Source organism: Pinus tabuliformis, chromosome J (assembly GCF_031772625.1).
Source record: "Pinus tabuliformis cultivar Carrire ecotype Pingquan chromosome J, CPIR1, whole genome shotgun sequence".
Taxonomy (NCBI): Eukaryota; Viridiplantae; Streptophyta; class Pinopsida; order Pinales; family Pinaceae; genus Pinus; species Pinus tabuliformis.
Window position 1 is genome coordinate 226,221,840 of NC_142295.1, and position 9,031 is coordinate 226,230,870.

Consider the following 9,031-nt stretch of genomic DNA (forward strand, 5'->3'; position numbering starts at 1 on the left):
ACGAGGTGAACAACGGGTTGGTGAGTCATGCGGCGACCGTGTGAAGGTGCCGACGAGTTGGGCAACCGAGTTTGCCGAAGTTGTGAAAATTGACTAAGTGTGAATTTAGGGTTTCCCAAGATTTAGCTTGTACATTGTAAAAGTGAAGATTATATAATATATTGATTCGGGCAGACTCATATTGCAGGGAGTTGCCCCTCCCCTTTATACTGTGCAATTGTCTTTGTTTATAATTGCTGTTGATAATGAATGAGTATGGGTGTTCATTGGTATAAAGGATAAATATAATAATACTTGGTTGCAAAACACAAACTAAGTAGGAGAAACTGAATTAAGGCGTAGTCCATGAACATAAGTATTGGTGAAAAGAAAGTGTTCGGTGGTGCCACACCTCGCTATAAGCGGTTGAAAGACTACCGCAGGTGTAGGGGCGTGACACCGCAGATTGCACCCACACACTGCGCCAGCATGTACAAGAGCGCGCGATTCAGGGATACCTTTCGAGAAACAAGCATAGCAAAAGTGACTGCAGGGCTTATATGACCACCTGCACAATGCAAAATTGAATTTTCACTCACATATATTTTCTTTCTTATCTCTCTTGATAATTTTGTAAAAATATGAACTAGTGGAGAAAGAAATGGGAACCTGAAATCCCAGTGGTGCAATACGCGGGAACAAAAATCATTCCCCCAATAGCCCATGCAATACGCAGAGCTCCAACGCCGGCACACACATTCTTCTGGTTGGCTTGACCGATGATTGTACTTACTTTTATGTATACAAACAAAAATGTAGCTACAAACTCGACTATGATGGCCCTGTAGAAGGACCAGAGAAATAAATCGTTTAAGTCTAAAATTGGACCAGGAGACGGTTTGACATACTCCGCTTTGCCTGCTCCTCCTTCATACAATCTAGCCATGGAGAGAACTGAAAAAAGCACTGAAGGTTACCCCAGAAGAATTCCAGAGAGTGCAACAACAACACATTGTGCTTGCATCCCTTTTTTGCCGTTTAATTTATAGAGTACACATGAAACAACTATGCTAGACCAAATTCTCTTACAATGTTGAACGTAGTTAATTTCGAACATTATCCTACCCAACAAACAGTTATTACAAACGTTACCCGGGTAGCAGGGAGACGTGTCAAAATAATATAACATTTATAGTCAAACTATTTATATTTTTTATTTATTTTAGTTTTACTAGTATATGGAGTTGTCTTTAGTTCGACATTTTGGAAGCTTTTACTGTGGCTTTTTCGGTGTAATTTCTCTAAAATCCTGTAGGAATTTATTGAAATCATAAGCTTTGATGGGTAATCCTAAGCAATCAAAGTGCACTAGGGGTTTTCCAAGGTGTTGAATCCATATATATAGTCAAAAAAACAAGTTTAAATAACAAAATTCAAGATCTTACCTCAAAATTTTCCACTAGATTCCGGCACCAAAAAGTCCAAAAAGTCTCACTAAAGACAACTCCCTTGTATATGATTTATATTTCTCAATTTTGTTGACTTTAAACATATTTTTGGCCTAGTTTAATTTATAGACAAAACAGTCTTTTTCAAGACATTTAGTGTGATCAATACTAATCAAAATTTAATTAAGAGTTTTAAAATTTTGAATTTAAATTGTTTAATATGTGTAGTTTTATTCAAAAAAGAAAAAGAAAAAACACATTCTTACTTGAAATTGTATAACTAAATTTTGATGAATTCTGATGAAAAAACCTATTTTGTAAACTACAACTTAAATTCTATGACTAAATAAACATTGAATTTTATTTTACCTTCCAACAAAATTATAATTAATCAAATCAAACACTCTAATTAATGACCACTAAAATACCGACATTAAAATTTAATTTAATGTCAAACAAAACGGTAATTGACCACCACTACCACTATAATGATAACCACTATAATGATAAGGAAGAAAATATAATGTCAAACACAACTCTAATTAACGACCACTGCAATAACATCGAAGAGAGCAACCGAAAATCTATGAACTTAAAAACGTATTAAAAATAATCGATACTCTGAGTCTGTACACGTAGCAATTACGTATCAAAGTAATCCATACCTAATCAATAGTTTGTGTTCATATTGCTGAAATCATATTAATTCTTCCCTATTTTCTCACTGTCCTTGTTTTTCAGAAAAGGCTATTTATGTGAACTTGACGTTTGTCACTCTCTGGTAATGACTTCCTCAAAGTTCACGAGTCTGTAAGCAGCTGCTTAAAATGATGATGCGAACTTCATCAACATTGTATACAAATCTATCAAAATGATCCATACGTAACTGTTAGTCAATGCGTTCATATTTTTGAAGTCATATTATATGTGGAAGGCATATCAATTCTTTCGTATTTAAGTGGTTTGTAATTTATTTATTTTATTACATGACTTTTATTAATCACAAATATAACAATTTCATTTAGTATAATATACATAATTTAATAGTCAATGCACTGATGTTCTTTTTAATCACTGGGTTATTTAAATTTACTATGTTTTGGAGTTTTTTTTTTAATTTGTTGAATATTTTTTTGGTAAAATTTTAAATTTTTTATTATAATATAGATTTAGTATTAAAAAAAAACCAAGAGTGTTTTGATTGTAGAAAATTTACAACTCAAATTTGTTATTCCAAAAAAGCCCCACCAAATTTTTGATAAATTGGAAAAAAAATATGGTGGAAAACCTTTGCAAAATTTAAAACAGATAGACTACAAGTTCAATTATTGTAAATAAATGTAAACATTAAATGATGATTTAATATGAGAGAGATAGTATACAGTGTTTATAAAATAAAAGAAGTAAACTCAATTAAAAATAGAATGGCCTTTTCACATCTCACACCAAAATTGCGATTTTTTATTATTTAAAATAATTTTTAAATGCATAAATACATCAGAAATCTATAAAAAAAACTTTATGAAACATGTTAAACAATTTTAAACTTTTTAAAAATATTTAAAATATTTTGAATAAAATTAATCAAAAAAACTACTCTAGAAAATAGTTATTTAATCTATAAATTAAATTACCCATTAGAAAAAAATAATAATAAATATCCAATTATATTTAGTAATTAAATGTAATTTAACAATTTCAAATATATAATTACAAAATAATAATTAAAATATCTTCATATTAATTTTAATCAATTAAATAAACTTAAATTTTAATTTAATATCAAACACAATTAATCAACACTATAATAAAAAACAACACATTAATGTCAAAGACAAGTATAATTAATCAAAACTCTAATAAAGAAGAAAGTAAGTGAAAAACTATAAACATTAAAACGTATTAAAAAGAATCCATAAGATATACACGTACCAAACACGTATCAAAGTATCTGAGAGCATATTAATTCTTTGCTATTTTCCCACGGTCCTACTTGTTCAAAAAATGTCATTTAACTTAACCTAAAGTTAGTCACTAATGGCTTCCTCGAGGTGTATGAGTTTGTAAGCAACTTCTTGAAATTAGAATACGAACCTCATGAATTTCGTATAGAAATCTATCAAATTGATCAATAGATAACGGGTTGTCAATGCGTTCATATTTTTTTTAAAGCATGTTATATCTGGAAAGCATATCAATTCCTTTCAACGTAACTGGTTTGTAATTTAGTTATATTATAACGTGACTTCTATAAAGCTATTTTTTAATTAAATTATTATATAAAAAAGGTGTTTTACAATTTAGTATGAGAAAATGTAGTATTGGTAAATGAGTTTAAATAAATATTGGGTTAATATAAATAGATAGTATGTTGATTGTAAATAAATGTAACTATGTTATATATATAAAATAAGTGATAAATGTAGATAGCAATTAATTTTAAAAAGGTATAAAAAAACTTATTTCATTTTATATTTCAAGTTATTAAAATTAGAAAGATCATAGTATTAACTAAATTATAACTTTATTTAAAGTAATCATGGAAATTCACCACACTTTATCATTGAGATTCTTAATATGTAAATAGGTTTGTTGTAATATTATGGATTATCAATACCCAATTTCCAAGAAACTATAAGTCATCTTATATGACACTTTTTCATAGGACAATTTTTAAATTAATGAATTTAGTTAAAGGACAAAAAATGGGTAGCTATTTTGGGAAAAAAATCCTAGCCTTTCAATTGTGTATACTTCTAAGAATATTTTATGAAAGTTAAATCCCTACCATCCATCTAATATTTATAATAATTATATTTATATTATGAAAACCCTATTCCAAAATAGACATGCCAATCCACATAATAAAAATAATAATAAATCGATTTAATTCAATCTGTTATATTGTAAGTTTGTTCTTAACAAGATTACAATTTTTTTCTTTTTCCAATAACATAATTTTTAACTAATAAACATATAATTAAAAATATATATTTTTATATAAAATCCATTTGAGTGTCTATATTAAAATAAAGATTCATATTCATAATGATTATATTCAATATTTTATATTTTATATTCAAATTTAATTAGTAACCATATAAAAATTCAACATTTACAATATATATATATATATATTTTCTAAACTATATATCTACCAATTTATTTATATATATCATCCATTCTATACATTTTATATTAAAAATAAATAAATTGTAAATGTAAAGTAGCATAAACTTACTTTAACTACAAAATAAATAAATTGTAAATGTAAAGTAGAATAAACTTACTTTAACTATGGATCTATCAAGTGTTAGAAAAATAAAAAAATCAAATATCTTTTTATTGGTCAACTATTTTTAAATTTTTTTATTTAAAACATGTTTGACATTTTAATAAATTTGACAATTTACATCTTGACAAATTTATCTTTCTCATTGCATAAATCTTAAATTAAAATAAATTTTTATATTTAAATTATTATGTATTCAATAATTTAAATTTAAATTTAAATAATTTCGATTCAAATATTAAATATTCACCTGATCATTTCAGTGTACCAATTTCAAACTATCCAATATAATTCTTCTTCAAAACCGAGAAAGATGGTCAAACTAGTTAAATATTAATTCTACCAAAAAAAATATAAAATTATAAATTTTTTTAATATAAATATTTTTTAATTAACGGCAATTACAATATTAAATGACGTCATTACAAACTCCACAACTACGCTTTTAAAGATATACATTACAAACTCCATGTACTCAAATAGATAATCCAGTTTCTACGCAAAAGGCATATCGATTCCTTCTTATTAGTCCCTGCACCTTCGGGGCTAGGGACTATAGTAATCCGTTTTAGTTTTTGGTATTATTTGGATACAAAACCGATGCAAAATTCTAACTTTTAACGAAAGTTCAGTGAGCCTTTCCAAATTCTATCCAATGAACGGATGGGCCCTCCAAATTCTATCCAATGAACTGTTTCACCATCTTATTTGGCCTCATATCGAGGCCATACATAGGATAAACTTGTAAAAACCAATGATATATTGTATTGCAATAATACAAAATGAATTAATGCCATCTCCAACTTAGCATTAATTTGTAAACACTTAATGTTAACAGTATCTTTCTTGCTTTTGGCTTTGGAGAGGATAAGCGCATAAGCATACAAAAGTCAGGATAAGATTTATGTTTTCAATAATACAATCTTTTAAGGTCATCAAAATAGTTCTATCGTTTCCACGTACCTATAGTTACAATCTTTTAAGGCCATCAAAATAGTTCTATCGTTTCCACATACCTATAGAACTAATATAGAACTATTTTCCTACCTATATGACACCTATACTTATTTTATTTGACACTTGTTCTCATTTCCTCCTTCAACCTGCCATTTGTTCTCACCATTTATTCTCACCGCCTTCCCCGCAACTATTTTAGAGCTTCAATCCCATGAAAATGGTCTCCCTCTCAACCATTTTAGAGCTTCACCTGCACGAAACTTTTTCACAATCAACAATCACATGAAAATGGTCTCCCTCTCAACCATTTTAGAGCTTCACCTGCACAAATTTTTTTCACAATCAACATATGGGATTGCATGAAAATTTGCAACAATTAGTGTATCAAATTTACCAGAGGTAGCATATTCTTTAATAATAAGTTGCAAATAGAGAAAAGGGTGATCTCTTTTTTTTTTGGCTCACTGCAATGAAGATAAATGATCGCATGAAGCACTTTCTAAAATGCTTTGAGTACAAGTGAATTTTTTTTTGTTTGTCCTATTTTAATTTTCCATTTTCCATGTTTTCGTTAATGTAGGAAATATTGAAAAAACCTTTTCTTTCAACAATTCAAACTTTTGCTGCCATATATTTCTAGTAGTTTTCATATTTAAGTAAATTGAATTGTGATGTTTGTGTGGTCTGTAACTTAGGCTTATAAACCCTCAATAGGTAGTCAATTTGTAGCAAGTAGGGAATCAAATGTTTGCCATATTCATAACATCTGTAGAAACCATTTATCTGGAACCTATATATGAGGTGTAGTAAGAATTAAAGTGTTTTAAATTGTATATTTTTTTTATTAGGTTAGTGGTTAATCCTTTAACGGATACTTGGCTTGGATTATTGCATTGAAAACTATTCAAAGATACATTAGAATAGTCTAGTATGCAAACAATATGCTAATACTCATATCTTCCATACAAATGGAGTAACTAAATGTATTATCTTGATCTTTCTACACAAGTCCTGTACTTAGCTTTTCATACAAAAGTCTAGTACGTGCAGAATTAATAACCCAAAGGCTTTCAATATTGATTTATATTTTGTCACACTTATTTTTTTTTTTTTTGAAGAAGAAATTCGTGGTAAGAAAACTATGTGAAGGGGCACTTGAATTTTCTCAATCAATATTTTGTTCGAATAGTTTTATTTTCACCATACTTCTGGCAATGTTCGATACAAATATCCAACAGGAGTAGTTGGATAGACGATTTATATCAAACCAACTGGCCTCTCTAGATGTGGTCATCATAGACAGCAAGGAAGGTTAAATATACATCCATAAAAACAAGTATAAAGAGGCAAAAACAACATCCAATGTCAAAATGAAGAAATATTACCTGGTTTTGACGGAAAAGGTCGAGACATAGGATGAGCACCAATGTGAACATGGGTTACAAAAATAGAGAGATGATAGGTAGTAGCCAAAATCGCTAATTATCGTTCTAGCTCAGCCATTCAACCAAATCCCTTTGACTCTAAGTTCATGCGATAAACCATAATTCTTATTCAGGAAAAGTTTATGTAGAACTTACCAAAACTCCGAGGCTTTAGGTTGCTAGAAGGGATTTGTGTTTACCTATCCACCATTCCAAATACAGAGTTGTCCACGATTTCAAATACAAAACCCACAACATCTGTGTCGTAAATTAAATCAAGTCTCTACCATGCCTAGTGTCACACCCCCAGGCCGGCGGTAGTCTTTCAACTGCGCTTGGTGAGGTGCAGCACCACCGAACACTTTCTTTTCACCAATACTTATGTTCGTGGACTATGCCTAACCACTTTCCTAGTTAGTTTGTGTTTCGCAACCAAATATTATTAATGTTTCCTTTATACCAGTGAACAACCATACACGTTCATTAACGTCAGCAATTATACATGAAGAACACAATTGCATAATATAAAGGGAGGGGCAACTCCCTGAACAATGAATCTGCCTGAATAATATATTATACAATCTTCAATTTTACAAAGCTTTACAAGTATACTTGGAAACCCCAAGTTTCATACTTAGCCAATTTTACAATCTTCGGCAAACTCGGTTGCCTAGCTTGTCGGCACCTCCGCACGGTCACTGTACAACTCACCAACCATTCGTTCACTTTGTCGCACCATCGTGTTGTTTGCCCAACTTGGGCGTGCCTCCAAGTCGCCACACACAGGCGCCTCTACACGAGTCGCACCTCCATTCACAATCTCAACGCTTCACCAAAAGTTACACCGTGCACACTTGCACGACGGGCGGGTGCTCACCCGAGTCACCCAAGTACCTGTGCCAAGTCGTCACACAAACCGGGCGCCCACGCCTTTGTCCAACCGTCGGGCACTCCTTCGCACAACCCTGGTGCCACACACTCGTGCACGCCCTTCTCCAACTGGCGAGCGCTCCTCTACTTGCACCCTTCACCCAAATCTAGAAAACGACACTTAACTTCGTGCGGCCTTGCCCAATAATGGGCGCATCACCAAACTGTGCCTTTACTTCTTGCTGCATCCGCCCCTAGTTCTACGCCTTTCTCTTCTTCATGAGCGAAGTCTTTATGTGTTGAGCAATGTCTAAATGAGCTCTGCGCCTTGTTAGTTTATACGAGTGGTAGGGCGAGGTCTTGGCAGCCCACCCGACCTACCCACGCCCTCAACTTCATCACAAAAGCCTTCAAACATGTGTCGGCCTTGCTACTTTGAAGGTCGGCCCCTGGGTTGAGTGTTCATGCTCCCCACACATCTATAAAACCATCGCTCCTCCTCTTATGCACCCGCATTATAACATAATGCCATCACATCGCAGGTCTGAGCTCGCACTTCATTATTTCAAGCTATTTGTTTGTGCCTCCAACCACTCTCCTTCGTTCGGTCGCGGTCGCACTTCATGCCAGAGCGTGCGTAAGGACTGCAAGTCCTTACATCCTCCTCCACCTAAAATCGTTGTCGTCCTCGATAACAAACCATCCTGGTAGCCATCCACCAAGATCATTAATATCTCTCCCATCCATGATGTCAACTCCTCCACATACTGCAACCATCTCTGCAACATATGTAGAACCATCGTCTCCATCATGTCTCATCCCGGCAACCATCTGTCACCAAGATCATCATACCAAGGTATACACCCCATCGGTATGTCATACATCAAAAATCATCTCAATCCATGAGCATCAACCGCTCTGTCACAATCTCTACATGCTGCTCCCCATCGTGGAAGGCTGATCCCTCCATCTCAAGCTACATGCTTCCTGCAACCTCTCGTGTCGACGTCATCATGTGTCGTCCTCATGTGAACTGCTGTCATGATACTCCAACAAATGCT

At 32.4% G+C, this 9,031-nt stretch overlaps 1 pseudogene; it reads right to left on the reverse strand.

Annotated features, from left to right (window-relative positions):
• Nucleotides 1-413: 413 nt before the first annotated feature.
• LOC149226549 (putative aquaporin PIP2-8 pseudogene) lies at nucleotides 414-925 on the reverse strand (annotated as a pseudogene).
• Between the last annotated feature and the right edge of the window lie 8,106 nt (nucleotides 926-9,031).